The sequence below is a fragment of the Xenopus laevis genome, chromosome 9_10S, assembly GCF_017654675.1.
Source record: "Xenopus laevis strain J_2021 chromosome 9_10S, Xenopus_laevis_v10.1, whole genome shotgun sequence".
Taxonomy (NCBI): domain Eukaryota; kingdom Metazoa; phylum Chordata; class Amphibia; order Anura; family Pipidae; genus Xenopus; species Xenopus laevis.
In genome coordinates, this window is record NC_054388.1 from 81,292,206 (window position 1) to 81,308,713 (window position 16,508).

At 35.7% G+C, this 16,508-nt stretch overlaps 1 pseudogene; it reads left to right on the forward strand.

Moving 5' to 3' along the window:
• The window catches only part of LOC108702294, a 58,742-nt pseudogene that overhangs the window by 22,956 nt on the left and 19,278 nt on the right, over positions 1-16,508 (forward strand).

Here is a 16,508-nt window from a genome sequence, read left to right on the forward strand (position 1 = left end):
ATTGATGATTTCCTAATAAATAGTCCAGTGTTCAGTGACAAAGATAAATTGTAACAAAATAATTAGTGTCCAATTTGTTGCAAAAGTGAAGTACCTAAAAAAGCATACATAATAAACATAAATAGTTACAAAAGTTACAAACGTTAAAAGGTTTATCTTACCCTATATATAAAAGGGAATAATCAAGAAAGAATACCTGTCCCTGTGCTGGAATTACAAAAATTTTTCAATTTTTCATCTGCAAGAGAAATAAAGACCAATCAATATTTTATAAAAAACAAGACATATTGAATTCCTCATTAAGACCCTTTGGATACCTCGATTGTAAAAGCCAAATCCAAAAGCATTCTCTCTGTGATAATAATCTTTTTTTATCTTGCCCTTGTCCGCCTATGTCCACTCTTAAGGGCAATGACAGATGGGACATTTTGTCGCCTCCCATTAATCTCCAGTACAGCGGGCAACAAAACCTATTTTGTTTTTTTCTCCTGCTGATGACAAGGAAGCAAGTGCTTCTTTATAAAAGGGTTGTTCTGCATAAACAAAGACTTTTTTCAATTGCTTTCCATTATTTATGTTTTACCGTTTCCCCAAAATTTAAATAGAAATTTAGTGTTCCTGTCTCTAGTGTTTCAGTCTGGCAGCTCAGTGATCCAGGAGCATTCTGAACTGTTACAATTTGCTACATTTAGTTGATAAAATTAGCTAACATTACATTTCTCAGCAATATCTGTGGAATATTAACAACTATTGTATCAGTTCTAACAGCTGCTTTTAATGAAACTCAGGAATTCTGCTCAACAGGGACAAAGATAAAATATGTATCAACTGAATGTATCAATTTAGGTTAAAGAGTCGGCAAACTTCCCTCCTGAGATACTTTAGAAGGGGAAACACAAAACTTTACACTTCAATATTAGAAAAAACGGTCAAATGCAGAAAATAGAAAGTCATTGGAAAAAGTCTTTATTTCTGGTGGACCAACTGAACTGAAAAGTGTTTTAAGGTGAACAACCCCTTTAAATTATTGGCTTGGAGGCAAGTTTTGGTTGCATAAATACCAGGTGTACTGCCAAACAGAGCCTGTTGTAGGCTGCCAGTCCACATAGGGGATACTAAATAGCCAATTACAGCCCTTATTTGGCAAAACCTGGAAACATTTTTCATGCTTGCTTTGCACCTCTTCTTTTTCTACATGTGAATGTTGCTCACAGGTATTAAAGGTTGGGTTCCCCCACCCCAAAGTTATCAAAGGGCATGCACCCTTACTGACAGAGCATGGTGCGTAAAATATTAAGGGTCCTAATTTCTCCATACAAAATTGGTTTCCTACAGAATATAAGGATAACTGATGAATCTGACTTAAATGGTTTGTCGACCACTGAGTTAACTTTTAGTATGACATATAGGGGCACATTTACTATGGGTCGAATATCGAGGGTTAATTAACCCTCGATCTTCGACCATCGAAGTTAAATCCTTCGACTTCGAATATCGAAGTCTAAGGATTTACCGTAATTCGTTTGATTGAACGATCGAAGGAAAAATTGTTCGATCGAATGATTAAATCCTTCGAAGGATTTTAATCCATCAATCAAATGATTTTTCTTCAATCAGATATTGCTAGGAAAGCCTATGGGGACCTTCCCCATAGTCTAACATTGGTGCTCGGTAGGTTTTAGGTGGCGAAGTAGGTGGTCGAAGCTTATATTAAAGAGACAGTACTTCAACTATCGAATGGTCGAATAGTCAAACGATTTTTAGTTCGAAACATTCGATTCGAAGTCGTAGTCGAAGGTCGAAGTAGCCAATTCGATGGTCGATAGCGAATAATGTGAAATTATGACAATTACAATTTGTTTTCATGTTTTATTTTTTTTGGTTTTTTAATTATTTTGCTTTTTAATCATCAGCTCTCCAGTTTCAGCAATCTGGTTGCTATGGTACACAATACCATACCAACCATGCATTGATTTGAATAAAAGGCTGGAATATGAATATGAGAGGGCCTGAACAGAAAGATGCGAAATAAAGAAATGTGTAGCTTTACAGAGCATTTGCTTTTTAGATTTTCAGTGACCCCCCATTTGAAAGCTGAAAAGAGTCAGAAGAAGGCAAATGATTAAAAAAACTACAAGAACTAAATAATGAAGACCAACTGAAAAGTTGGCCATTCAGTGACATACTAAAAGATAACTTAAAGGTGAACAATCCCTTTAAGCCATGTTATTCAAGAAAGATAGAGAATTATTTTCTAATGCTAGGCGTGTGTGTGGGTGTGTGTGTGTGTGTAAGCAGTGTAGTTTGTTCTGGTGCATGTTTAATTTAGCAAAATGTCTTTAGTTGAAGCACAAGAATGGACCATGACTTTTTCAGTTCATGTTAATATTACATTTATGTTTTCATTCTGATATGCCAACTTTTCTTACTATGTAAATGTTATTTCTCATCAGAGTTACCCAGGTGTATGTTGCAGTAGATGAGCGACTTACCTCCCTCAAAACAGACACATTTAGCAGAACAAGAGAAGAAAAAGATGGAAGACCTTTTTGCACAAAAAGAGGTAAATGTACTTTTTAATAGCTGAGCCTGACCATTTGCAGTATCAGGTAGCCTATGAAAACTTCCTCCTACATTCTGATTTAGTTTACAAAAGCACTTCCCCCCATCATGCTACTCTTACAAAATATTTTTAGAGTAAAACAAAACTGCTGCTAGTCAACCGCTTTTTGTGAACGTTTCCCAATGCTCACCTCCTTTTAATTCTGTGTAATAAAATAAAATAATAATTTAGGCCAATTTATTTATATATATATATATATATATATATATATATATATATATAGATATATATATATATATATGTGTGTGTGTGTATATATATATATATATATATATATATATATATATATTTTTTTTTTATTTTATTTTTTTTCATAGCTGCTACTTACCTAAAGGTTATTAAATCTGTTTATTGCTTTGAAATATTCCATAAAATACTCAACAAATTGCTTCAAATACGCAAATCTTTTTTAGACTGCATTTTAATAATTTTACCTTTTTCAGAAGGTCAATAACGTTGACTCTGTCCTTTGTTCATCTCATGTCCAGTTGCTGTCCTGAACTGCATAAAGTCACCGTTTTATATTTGCTGGTGCACTTGCCCACTAAAATCCCATTTTATTACAAATTAGCAAAAATCATTACTAACCTGCTTCTCTGTATGTTTATAAAGCAATTAGAATTCCACACTTAAGCATGTCTCCTTTCTCCTTTTCCCTGATGTCATATTTTCATTATAATTAATTGTAAAGTGTTCACATCAAAACTACTTTCCATTATTTCCTCCTATTCCTAGATATTCTGTCAGATTAATACATACATTACACTGCTCACGCATAGTTCCTGTCTATAATATTACCACATTGTGCCTTTCATGATTAATTAAAGTGGATCTAAAGTCAATTATATAATTAAAGTGCATTTGACTTTCATTTTTTATTTCAGTTGGATGGAAGTTTCTATTTTTGTTTTTCAAAAGCTGCGCATAAGTAGAAATAGTGCTACAATAAAGCATAGCATAGATTTAAGGTGGAAATTTATATAAGGTTGTGTAATAAAAGTGATAATTTCTCCCAATCAGAATTTCACCTACAGTATATGTTCCTACAAGAACATTTACATATACAAATAATCATTTGGACTGATCTGTCTGTTATTTTGAACAAGTACAAATCAAGTGCAAATTCTAAAAGAAAAGTGGCTTTTTAAATCATATACAGTAGAGTTTTAAAGAGCTTAATAAAACCCAGGTTCTCAGATCAAATTTTTATTACAGTTTTTAATACTTATACTCTGTTACTTTCTCAGATGGAGGAGGTAGAGCTCCGGAACGGGATTGAGAAGCTTCAGGCAAGATTTCTTTCCTCTAATATGGACACGAAACAGCAGCTACAGTCCATCTTTGAGTCAATGATTGCCAAGAAGCAGTCACTGTGTGAGATGCTTCAAGCATGGAACAACAGGTTATTTTGATCCTATTATGAAGCATGCATTTGAGCTTTTAAGATACTGAGAGGACTCAGTAGGATGTGAAGCAGTAACAGGTAGAGACTAAATTGCCCTTGCATCTAAACCATTGTGTGGATAAGCTGTCCATTTGAGAACAAACATGCCAGCATTCACTCATACTCAAGGGAAATTCTGCCTTTTAGAGCAGGGGAAAGGTCAATCCTTTCGAGGCTTCTGTTCACAGTATTACATATCTGAAAAATATGTTAGGTTTCATTAATGACGTGGAACATTTTATAGTCAGTCAGTCAGTGCCCATTGTAATATTAAACACAATGGGAGAAATTAAATATTATTACATCTACCTGCAACTGTATGGAGCTAATGTCTCTGAACTGGATTTATTATACTAGGTTGCTAAGCAATAACTGGTAGCTTTCAAAGAGAACACTATAATGACTTCTCCGTGGGTCTGGTAGAACAGATATGAAGAAAAAAAAAAGTTTGAAATCTTCCCACTTGTCCGTTATTTCTTTGCTGCACCCAATCGTGCTGTCACATTCTCTTGTTTCTTTTCTGCTGTTGAGTTGGAATGCCTCCCCCACTTTATTCCTCTAGCTATCCATCTCTCCTTGTGCTTCTAATCTTTTATTCATAAATGCCAGGATATCCTGTAATGCTGTGCAGCATGATGTGGTTGCAAAATTACAGTGACAGCAGTCACAAATATCACAGCAGGCTGAAGCAAAACACAGTGAGTCTTCTAAATCCATGAACTCTTGATGAATTAGATTTGATCACTTATGTGTCTCTAATACTATATTAAATTATCTGGTGTGCTCATGAAGCTGTGCACGTTCATTACATTAGTTAATCATAGTTCTCTTAATATTTTACTGAAATATCTTTATGCTTATTTGCTAAATATTCAGTCCACATATACATCAGTTTTTTGACTTGAATTAGCTTCAGACTTTAGAGGCAGCAACACATTTCAAGGACATGAAAATGTTCCCTCACGAAAGTTTATAATTATTTCTATGAGATATTCAGTCAGAGGAAGATCTCTGTCTCGTGTTATAGATGGAACTGCCCTAAACCACTTTACAGCTGGTCATGTTTAATTGTTTATGGTTTTAAGATTAGCCTTTCTATTCTGCTTCTGGCCCACAACTGAAATTCCCTGTCTACAGTTAATTCTGCAGCAAACTAACACTTTGGGGCAGATTTACATAGGGTCGAATATCGAGGGTTAATTAACCCTCGATATCCGACTGCAAAACGTAAATCCTTCGACTTTAAATATCGAAGTCCAAGGATTTACTGCAATTAGTTTGATCGAAGGATTTTAATCAATCGACCAAAAAAACCTTAGAAAGCCAATGGGGACCTTCCCCATAGGCTAACATTGAGGTTCGGTAGGTTTTAGGTGGCGAAGTAGGGGGTCAAAGTTTTTTTTAAAGAGACAGTACTTCGACTATCGAATGGTCAAATATTCGAGCGATTTTCAGTTTGAATTGTTCGATTCAAAGTCGTAGTCGAAGGTCAAAGTAGCCAATTCGATTGTTGAAGTAGCCAAAAAAACATTCAAAATTTGAAGTTTTTTTTATTCTATTCCTTCACTCGAGCTAAGTAAATGGGCCCCTTTATTAATACCAGTAAGACATGACTATGAAGATTTTCATTCATCCAGGTCATGGTATATCTAGTATAGGTCAATCTAAAAACAACTGGACTTGCTGAGTAATCAATGACCAGTAAGACAGCAGCAAAATGTATTTTTCGTTGATATTGTACATAGCCTTTTTTTTTTATTTTTTCATTTAGTCTGCAAAATACATTTTACAAACAACAGTTGCATACAGTTTAGTTAATCAAACCTTTGAAAAAAATAAAGACCTCCAACTGTGCAGAACAGTGGGATTCAAAGTACTGAGTATTAGAGTATACTTACATTTTATTTGTTCCATCAAAACGATTGTGGGAGTAGTAAAACTGAAACAAAGGCAACATGTGTGGGAAAATAGCAGGGCTATTTAATATAAAAATCATATCCTTTATTTACAAACTTCACAATGATGCCCTTTTTTAAGATGGTGTTTTTAATCTTAATTCCAGAGACCATTTGATGTTCTGATTTTAATATTCAAAACTACATGCCAGCATTTGTAGATATGTCTTAATGATTATGTTCCCTAGCTTTTATGCATTGCATTTTAAGATTAAACTTTTCTCTGCAGGTTGCAAGATCTTTTTCAGCATGAAAAAGGTCTTTAAATGCCCTTTGAGTGCCTGCTAGTCCTGGAAGAATGAGACAGGGGAAGAAAATAAGGTAATGACTCCATAGCATGTCTGTCTTGCAGCGCTGAGGTTCTAAATTTAATTCCAGCTTGGGCTATGTGCAAAAAGTTTTTTTTTATGTTCTCCCCATGTCTGCACTGGTTTCCTATGTGTACTACGGCTTCATGCTATACTCCAAACATATCAGGTTCATCCCACAACCCAAAAACATAGAGGCAAGTTAAGTGGCTGCTGCTTAAATTGACCCTACTGTTTGTGAATGTGTCAGGGACCTTCAAATGCCCCTAACTTTTTACTTACCCCTCGGTGCAGATTCTGTCCTCGGGAGTTCACAGACGCCATGTTCTTTTCTTCGTTAAACTTCAAAAGCAGACTGCCGTTTTCGGCACATGTGCAGTTGGAGTAATATTCCGGTCCCAAACCGAAAGTCATGAAAATTTCTGAAAATTTTACGTGAAATTTTTTGTGACTTTCGGAAATTTTTGTGACTTTTGACACATGCGCAGTTGCAGCGAAAACAATGGTCTGCTTCTGAAGTTTAACGAAGAAAAGAAGATGGTGGCCGTGAACTCCCGAGGACAGAATCTGCAACGAAGAGTAAGTAAAAAGTTAGGTGCATTTGCCCCGGGTACCAGATAGGCTGTGGGGGGAGAAGGGAGGGGGTCTACATAGGGTAGGGGGTTTTATGTTACAGGTTGAATTCTCCTTTAAGACTGTAAACTTCACTAGGGCAGGGACTGATGTGAATGTATTATCCCTGTAAAGGGCTGTGCAAAAATGTGGAATTGCAGCCAGGATAAAGGTAATGCTTTTACGGTTTAGTTCCAGCTTGAGCTTTTAATGAAAATTACTATGTATGAAATACCCATGTTTTTTGTGCTATTTTCATCTCTAAATAAGAAAACGTAACCAGTTTCATTTTAGCAATTCTTGGTCCTGAAGAGCAGAAGAAGAGCAGATATAACTAATTACCTTACTGAAAAGCCCCTGATACTGACGCGCTCAGAGGCTGGAGTTCAGGAAGGGAGGCGATTTAATTGTTCAAAGGAAGATAACGAGCTCTGAACCAATTGCTTTGTTTATAAAGGGAGATGTGGAAGAAGTTTAGTTAAAAAGTTACTTTAATATATAATATATTATATAGATATATATTATGCTCATTTTAGGTATCTTAGGTTTAAACTTCTACTTTAAGTCTAAAACATGCTGATGACTAAATTTCCTCTTGGATTTTGTGTTTGTACATCAGATCTACTCAAGGGAAAACAGTAACCGAATAAGCTGGTAGCTGCATGAAATCTAGTTATCCATGCTTGTCAGTAAAGTTGCCATTGTTTGTCTCTAGGTATTTCAAATGACAGCAGAAACCCTTGTAATTCTGTTTTTGCAGACAAACGTTCCCATTAGTTTCTCGTGCTAATGTTGTACAGTTCCTGCTGATGCAGCACAGCTGTTGCTGAACAGTTTGTTTGTATCAAATCTCTGTGGCAGGTGTATATGCTACTGGCAACTCTAGAACATCTGGTCTTCTTTTAACATGTCATAATAAGTGGAATAATAGTAAAGTAAATACATCGGAGAAGGATTCTATCTCCAACTGTCACCTACAAGAGACACCATCGCCAGCAGCTAATGCTGACACCTGGAGGGCTGTAGATTCTTTTATTCCTGGATGTATATGTCTATAACTAAAAGGGGACATATTTAAGAAAGTTTGGGAAATGAAAAATACAGGAAATAAATCTAAAACAACAAAATATATGAGCACACAGTATAAATCGCACTATTCCTAATAGTTAAGTACTGTAGTCTGAGTTGGAGTTCATACCTGACCTGTAAAACTCTTCCACAATTATTTTCCATTTTTCACATTTAATGGAAGGTGTAATGGAGCCCTGTAATTTATACCTCCCTTCATTTATTCAGAGGTTCTCCTTACTTGTGGCAGTAGAATCGAGCGCAAGCATGGCATGCCCCAATATGCTGCTGACATTCATAAACTTGTGCCACATTTATAAAACATCCTGTTTTGTGTTCTCATTGAAAAATCTCCCATAAACTGGATGCTGTGCAGTTTTCTGGGAAGTTACCCTGGTGATTACCATTCTGATAAAATACTGATCTATTGACCAGAAACCCATAATCCAGAAAGTTCCAGATTAAAAGAAGGCAATCTTCCATATACTCCATTTTAAATAAATACTTTAAATTTTTTTTAAAGGTGTTGTTCACCTTTGAGTTAACTTTTAGTATGATGTAGAGAGTGATATTCTGCGATTTTCTATTGGTTTTCATTTTTTATTATTTGTGGTTTTTTAATTATTTAGCTTTTAATTCAACAGCTTTCCAGTTTGCAATTTCAGCAATTTGGTTGCTAGGGTCCGCATTACCCTAGCAACCATGCATTGTTTTGAATAAGATACTGGAATATGAATAGGAGAGGCCTGAATAGAAAGATGAGTAATAAAAAGTAGCAGTAACAATACATTTGTAGCCTTACAGAGCATTTGTTATTTAGATGGGGTCAGTGACCCCCCATTTGAAAGTGGGAAAGAGTCAGAAGAAGAAGAAAGGAAGTAATTAAAACTATAAAAATGAAGACCATTTGAAAAGATGCTTAGAATTAGCCATTCTATAACATACTAAAAGTTTACTTAAAGGTGAACCACCCCTTTAAATGATTTAGTTTTTCTCTGTAATAAAACAGTCAGTACCTTATACATGATCCAAACTAGGTTATTAAGATATACATTTTCCTCCTTGTTGATGGGAAAAACAATCCTACTGGGTTTATTTAATGTTTAAATGTTTTAAATTGACTTAAGATATGGAGATCCAAATTACGGGAAGATCCCAGAAACAACTAAGGTCCTAGTACACACACACACCACACACACACACCACACACACACACACATTTTTTTTTTATTTGACGTGAGGCTAGATGTCATAATTTCCCAAGTGCCCTTAGCCATGTGACTTGTGCTCTGATAAACTTTAGTTTACTGCTGCAACTGCAAGTTGGATTTATGTCACAACTCTTCTCCCCCCGCCCCAGCAGCCTATCAACAGAAGAATGGGCAGGTAAGAATAGATCAGCTTTTCATGAAGTATTCAGCTACCAGAACTGACAGCACCTCTATGTTTCTATGTTGCTGCCACTTCTCTGAAGTGGGATAATAGCACTGCTGATAATAGAAACTGCCCCTTTGGGAAATGGGCAAAGCTGGCAATACTGTCTCCCATTCACTTTATGATGAAGAGGAAATAAATTATTTGCAATGCACACAGTGTGATATAGTGATAAAAACGACACCATATAAATCATGATAATTCTTTTTAATCCACTACAGAATATAAAATAGGAATCTAGAAGCTTTCAGATGCTGAATGTTTTTCTCTGATAATGCCATTCCCAAATACGACCAAATGAAAAATTAGGTAATTGCTGGCCAAGCTCTAGTCTCTTTCACACCTTCCAAAATACGTAGCTGTCACTTGAAATGTGGCTATTAAACAATGGAACTCAAGTTCTTTCTAAATTTCCATTGTAACTCTGGTATGCACACTTTTATAAACAGTGCACCCACAGCACTGTCCCAGCTGCTCTCTTTTTCTTGGAAACTCAGAATGTTTTATATATATAAAAAAAAAAAAAAATGCCATACACTTTATATGTCCTGTAGTGTTGGTGATCAAACAGAAAAGTAGGCAGTTAAAGAGCAGGGACACTACTCAGATGTGTATATCAAAAAATCACATACTCGTATCCTAGGATGACGTGCTCTTTCATGCATGGAAAGCAGAAGGCTTTCTCTTTTTCTTTTTTTTGGGAGAGGAAGGGGTTAGGCAATTCCTGTAAATAAAATTTTTAATGTGAACATCTCAGTAGCTAGGCTGCTACTATTGGATGTTAAAGATATATTCCATTTGCTAATGATTTGGGGCATGTGCACTCCATGTTCTATTCAGTGAGTTGTTTTTCTCATACTGGTTAATGCTTACTTCATGATGTTATCCATAGTGTTCTTGCCCCACATTTAAGAACATAAAATTGCCTAGATAAATTGTTATTTTTTAGAATTATGTTCCTTTAAACAAAAAAATGTTTCCCCCTTTATATCCTTTGAAAATGTAATTATACTAAAGTGGTTGTATGTAGGGCTTAAGGTTTTCTACAAAATGATCTAACCACATGAGTATTGGTTGAAATGGATCCTCCACAGCTTTGAACCAACACAAAGTATATTCTATCATCTTCATTATGCCTTTGAAATTTCAATGTGGGAGTATTATCTGTTCAAACCTGGACATCCTTTTTTGAAAGTTATGAGCCACAAAGCAGGGTCAAAGGCAATCGTTCACATGTCAGAAGTGATATTTCACATCTTGAACATGGCATTTATTTTCTCTTCTCAATCTGCTTTTAGAGATGCCTAGGTCAGTCACATAATGTAACAGGCACTTTTCGTCTGATAACTTCGAAATTCAACCCTTGATAAATCTGCCCCTAAGGGTCATCATGAGCTTACCTAACTTTGGCTTCACCAAGATGTGTAACTGTGTAAGACTCTGTAGTGGCAAATGAAGAATTCAGGCTGCTCCCAGTGACCTCAAAGTAGGTGCTTATTTTTGAATTCCTCATTTGGAGGAAGTTTTGGTTGTATAAAAAAGAACTGCCTGTAGTCTCCAGTCTGCATAGGGTCTACCAGTAGCCAATTCCAGTCCTTATTTGACACCCCTAGGAATGTTTTTTTATACTTGTGTTGCTTACCTACTCTTTTTGTATTTGAATGTGGCTCATGGGTAAAAAAACTTTGGGGATCTAGAGGAAGGCTAAAAAAAGCCATATGAAGCTTCTACAATTGCCTCATAGGAGGAAAAAAAATCATAATTCTGGATCCTAGGGTTTCTTCTCTTAGCAATTAGATAAAGACAGGTATTTTAAAAGGTATTAAAATATCGATATCTACATCTTACTAAAAGTTATAGTTAATTATTATAGTTAAAATGGCAAATGTTGTTTAGGACTTTTTTTTCTTCCATGCTTTTTAAATTGTGATTAAATAAATTCCATGACATTCACAGTTTAAGAGTTTAGTTGTCATTTCAAAAACCTCTAAAACCACTAAAATGAGAATGTTGATAAAGGCCTTCACCTGTAGATCACAGTAGCCTTGAATATTATGTTTGATTAAGAAATCATCTAAGCCATTTAAAGGTATTAATAGCATTCATATCCTAACATCAACAAACAGGGCATTCCACAATATTATTGCTCTCACCATAAAGAATCTCCTTCATTCAATTTCTCAAGTTTATAGGGGTGGCCTCTTGTTTTTTGATATTTTTCAGGGGAAAAATATCCCCCACTCTCTGACTATAATTTTCTGTAAGGTACTTGTAAAGAGTAATCATGCCTTTTCTCCAGAGTAAACAACACCAACCTTGACAGTCTTTCCTTATTAATTCTTTAATTCCTCTTACCAGTATAATTGCATACCTCTGCAGTCTCTCCAGCTCATTAAGAGGTGGCCTTACCATGGACATATAAAAAGGCAAAATTACATTTTCATCCCTCAATGATGCCTTTTATTTATGCAAAACAGTATTTTTTATGCTCTTTAGTAGCCACTGAGAGTTACATAGTTTATTGTCCACAAAATCCCCAAATCTTACTTAGTTAAGGAAACCTCCAACACACTGCCATTTAGTGTTTAACTGACATTTATATTATTTCTACCAAAGTGCATAACCTTGCATTAATTAGCATTGAACTTAATTTGGCAGCTTGCTGCCCACCTCTTAAATTTTGGCAAATCTCAAACGTTTTACATTATATGCTTGTTTTAAACCCCTTCTGTTTTAAACGCTGGTGTTTTTAATTCCATTTTAAGCACCCCATTTTATTAGCACAAACATACAAAGTAGCTGTCCAAATAAATTAGAAAACTAACTTCTCCTTTACGGCAGTGTAAACATTGAAATTCCAAGTACTTTGTCTCCTGAGCAATATCCAGAGGTGACTTAACTAGTGCATTTTAAATTACTGTTGCCTCCAATTCCCACATTACTGATTTCTGTGGCATTTTTCACCTACCCATCACCAAGCTGCACAATGATTGGATGACAGAACACCCTGATTTGCCTTATTACTCAGTACCTTTAAAGGAAAACTATACCCCCCAAACAGTGTAGGTCTCTATAAAAATATATTGCATAAAACAGCTCATATGCAAAACGCTGCTTCATGTAATTAAACCATTTTCATAATAATATACTATTTTAGTATTATGAGCGATGGGGTAATCATAAATAGAAAATTGCCATTTTAAAAAATAAGGGCCGCCCCCTGGGATCCTACAATTCACTGTGCACACAAACAAACCGACAAACTATACTTGTTAGGTCACATGAGCCAATTAACAGACAGAGTTCTGTCTTTTGATCTCTGAGGCAGCACACAGACCATCACGAAATGGTGGCTCAAGGCAAGAGATGTAAAAGGGCAAGATTTACTTAAATATATATTCCAGTTTGGTAAGATTCTTTAATATGCCACTTAATATGATGTAAACTATCTGTTGCTTAAGTGTTCATTTGGGGGTATAGTTTTCCTTTAAGAGTAGAAATCTGTTAATGTTGCTGCCTGTAACCTGTAAGTGGTTGAGAGGGAGAACTGAAACATAACTGTTTTGTTATTATCATTACCCCCTTTTAGAGAAGTATTTATATAGCAGAGGTTCAGCAGAAAATGCCCCTACAAATTACTTTTGTATCTCGATAACCGTATTGAGGTTGTGACTACAAATCATTGTCAGGTATGTGCAATTAATACATGTATGTGCAGTTCATGTATAAATGTAAAGCACACTAAGCAACTTGGTATGAAATCCCATTACAATCAAGTGGTTAAATCTGAGCGTACAAAATGTCCTTTCATTGTTTTATTGTCCTTGGAACAAACTATTCCCAAGAGGCTTTTTTACTCGCACTTATCTTAATACTTGTGTCATCTGTTTCCTAACTCAATCACAATTTATTTTCTTACAGTCTCCAGTTCTCTGTTTGTTATTGCCATTACTGTCTCAGATTTTTTTTCAAGATTAGATGTTTCCCTCATTTTTCATATTTAAATACACAATTCCTGTATCATGACGGTGACCCCCCTCTTCAGTAAACTGCTCCTTGCTTAAGCAGTGAAGCGGTTAACGTTTTAATTGGCATGGACCCTGGAGCGCATTGCAGTATATTACTGGCCTATGCAGACACAGCTTATTACAGTCTTGAGTTTCTTCAGTAAGTAAAATGGTTTCAAGTCTGCCCTTATTGATATTAGTTCCATCATACACTTGCCATTATGTTCCATCATATATAAAGTATTGATAAACCAAAGTACCAGCAACATAAAGATACTTACCTTGTCAAACTTCACTTCTATCAGTTTGTGCCCTGGCAGAATCTCTAGGACATTTTGCAGCAATCTTGACATACCTGATACTCAACTTTATTTTCTGATATGTAACAAGGTTGTCACATTTAATAGCTTCCTTAGTTTCTTTGTAAAAAGAAAAACACAAAGGGGTAGAATAGATGCAATAGGAAGATGAAAGCTCAAAATAAAGTTTCAGTCACAGGATGCTACTTGATACATCTCAGAATTCAAAAATGCATTTGATCCTTTCATGGATATGGCAGAATGTTACAGTGCTAGATACTTTTGATGAGTGTATATACAGTATGTGCTAGAACAGACCTTGTTTTTTCCAGGATAAAACTAGAATCACAATGAATGAAACTGAGATACAGAGAGCAGTGATCGGGAATCTGATGGGAGTTAAAGTACAGATTCTCATATTTGCTCTATTCCATGAATACTATATATTTGTGAAACTATTACATGGTGTTGGTTTATTTGCAGGTTATGATAGTAATTATACTGTACTATAAAAGTATATGCTATAGAATTTATGTAGCCTTCTTATATCTGTTATATTGTGTTGGACGTGGATTATAATGCATAATTCACAGTATTCTATTTCAAGAAGCATTTAACTAAATGTTGGTTCTCCTGTAAGGAAAGGATTATTGGCAGTTTGATGTTTGGCACTTACGGTGTTTGATGTTCAATATCTTCTCTGATACTGGAAATAGATGGCAGTTTGATGGCAGATACCACTTGTTGATGGAATTTGTGTTCACAGTCAAAATATATGTAAAGGGTAGGCATAGCAGGCATCGTTTACAGTGCTTATTATTACAGGTAAGTTAATCAGCTTTCTTTGCTGGGCCACAGAATCTGCCATTGAAGTTTACAGACAGAGTTCCTTAAAGGAGAAGGAAATTTACTTACCCGACACCCTGGGCGGTGCTCCATTCCGCAGAAACCTGCACCGGACTGCGGTTCTGCCAACGAGCACAATGGAGTGATTGTCCTGCTTCTTCTGTCTTCTCATGGCTGCACATGCAAAGTGATTTGTAAAAGAGTAGCTACCTACTCGAGATGGTGTCCCATCGCCTGCTAGAGAAGGGAGAGGACCATGGGGTTCTCAGTGTAGGGAATAGGGTATGCTTTCATAGGGGTGTTCATATAGTAATAGTCTATAGCCTCAATCCATTCTCCCCATACCTTGTCATATTTATGGGGGCACCCCCTTGCAGTGTATAGGTGAGTTGTATCAGCTGAAATGAAAATCGCCTGGGGGAAGGCACACGCAAGGCAAAATTCTGGCGACTTCGGAAAACGAAGAGCCGCATGTGCCTTCCCTCAGTCGATTTTCATTTTATCCAGTGGAGGGCAGGGGGAACACAGTTCAGGGTGATTGTCTCCCAGAAGAACAGGAGATTTGTCGCTGGGGCAACTAATCCCCCCGAATCTGCTTGTGTGGGCTAACCCTAAGTAGGTTGAACCATCTGGTGGGTGTTGGGGGAGAATGTAACATCCATTGAAGGAGGATTCCTTTCCTAGCATAAAACAATAAGGTTCGGGTAAGGACAAGTGTTGCGGATTCAAAGACAATTTCATCCACAATGCCAAATAGGCATACCTTGGGTATAAGTATTTTAGGCAAGTATTTTAAAAATAGTTTTCCCAGTGCAAAGGAAGTAAATGTATCTTTAAAACAGTTCATCTCAAAGGGTAGCTAGCTAACAATGGCTTAGGGATTGTGTTTTAGGTTAACAGGAAATGCTAAAAAAAATTATTTTGAGTAAGTGACAGTGTGTCAGTGGCAGGTGCAACTCACTTGGGGTCAGTGCATTATGGGAACCTGTTTTGCCCTTGTGTGTTTTGTGTGAAAGAGAAACATTGATTGGCACACCACAAATACATTTTTGTTTATTAGTATGGGATCTGTTATTTAAGAAACCAGTTAACCAGGAAGCTCTAGAATTACAGAAAGGCCATTTCCCATAGACTCCATTTCAGTCAAATAATATATTTAGAAATTAATTCCTTTTTCTCTGTAATAATAAACCAGTACTTTGTACTATACTTCATCCTTACTAAGTCGCATGAATCCATATTTGTGAAAAATCAATCCTATTTGGTTGTTTTAATGCTTAAATTATTTTTAGTAGACTTAGGAGTCTGTTTAAAAACTTGAGCAGTAAAATTTGAGGTTTAATATAGTTCAAATCAAATTTTTTGAGGAAGATTTTTTTTTAGATATGTATTATGCTCTGAAGCTGCTAAAAATCCAAATCTGAAAATACTCCAGCTAAAACCTGTTGAAATCATGTAGAAGTCGATGGAAGATGGTACCTTTAACTATTGTAACATGTTTTTTTTTAAAGTTACACAATTTGAATTGACACACTTTTTTTTTTTGCAATTATTTTTAGGAGATTTATTGGTAAATTAAGGGGATTCCGGTTTGGTAGTTGGGACGTTTTATCTTTTTAAATTATACAAAAAAAAAATGCATTTTAGTAAATACCCCCCCCATGGAGATCCAAATTACGGAAAGATCCCTTATTCAGAAAACCCCAGATCCCAAGATTTCTGGCATAAAAGTCCCATACCTTACAGTGTGGCTACAATAGTGATCCCTTTGTCTTTAGCCTATAATTTGTTAAAATTTTCCATATTTTTAGGTACCTATTTATGACTTCTTTTGAATGTGTACATTTTTAGCAAAACATTTGCTCCTTGGTTGTTCATTTCAAAATGCATCAGTTAATAGTGGTGCTCCAGC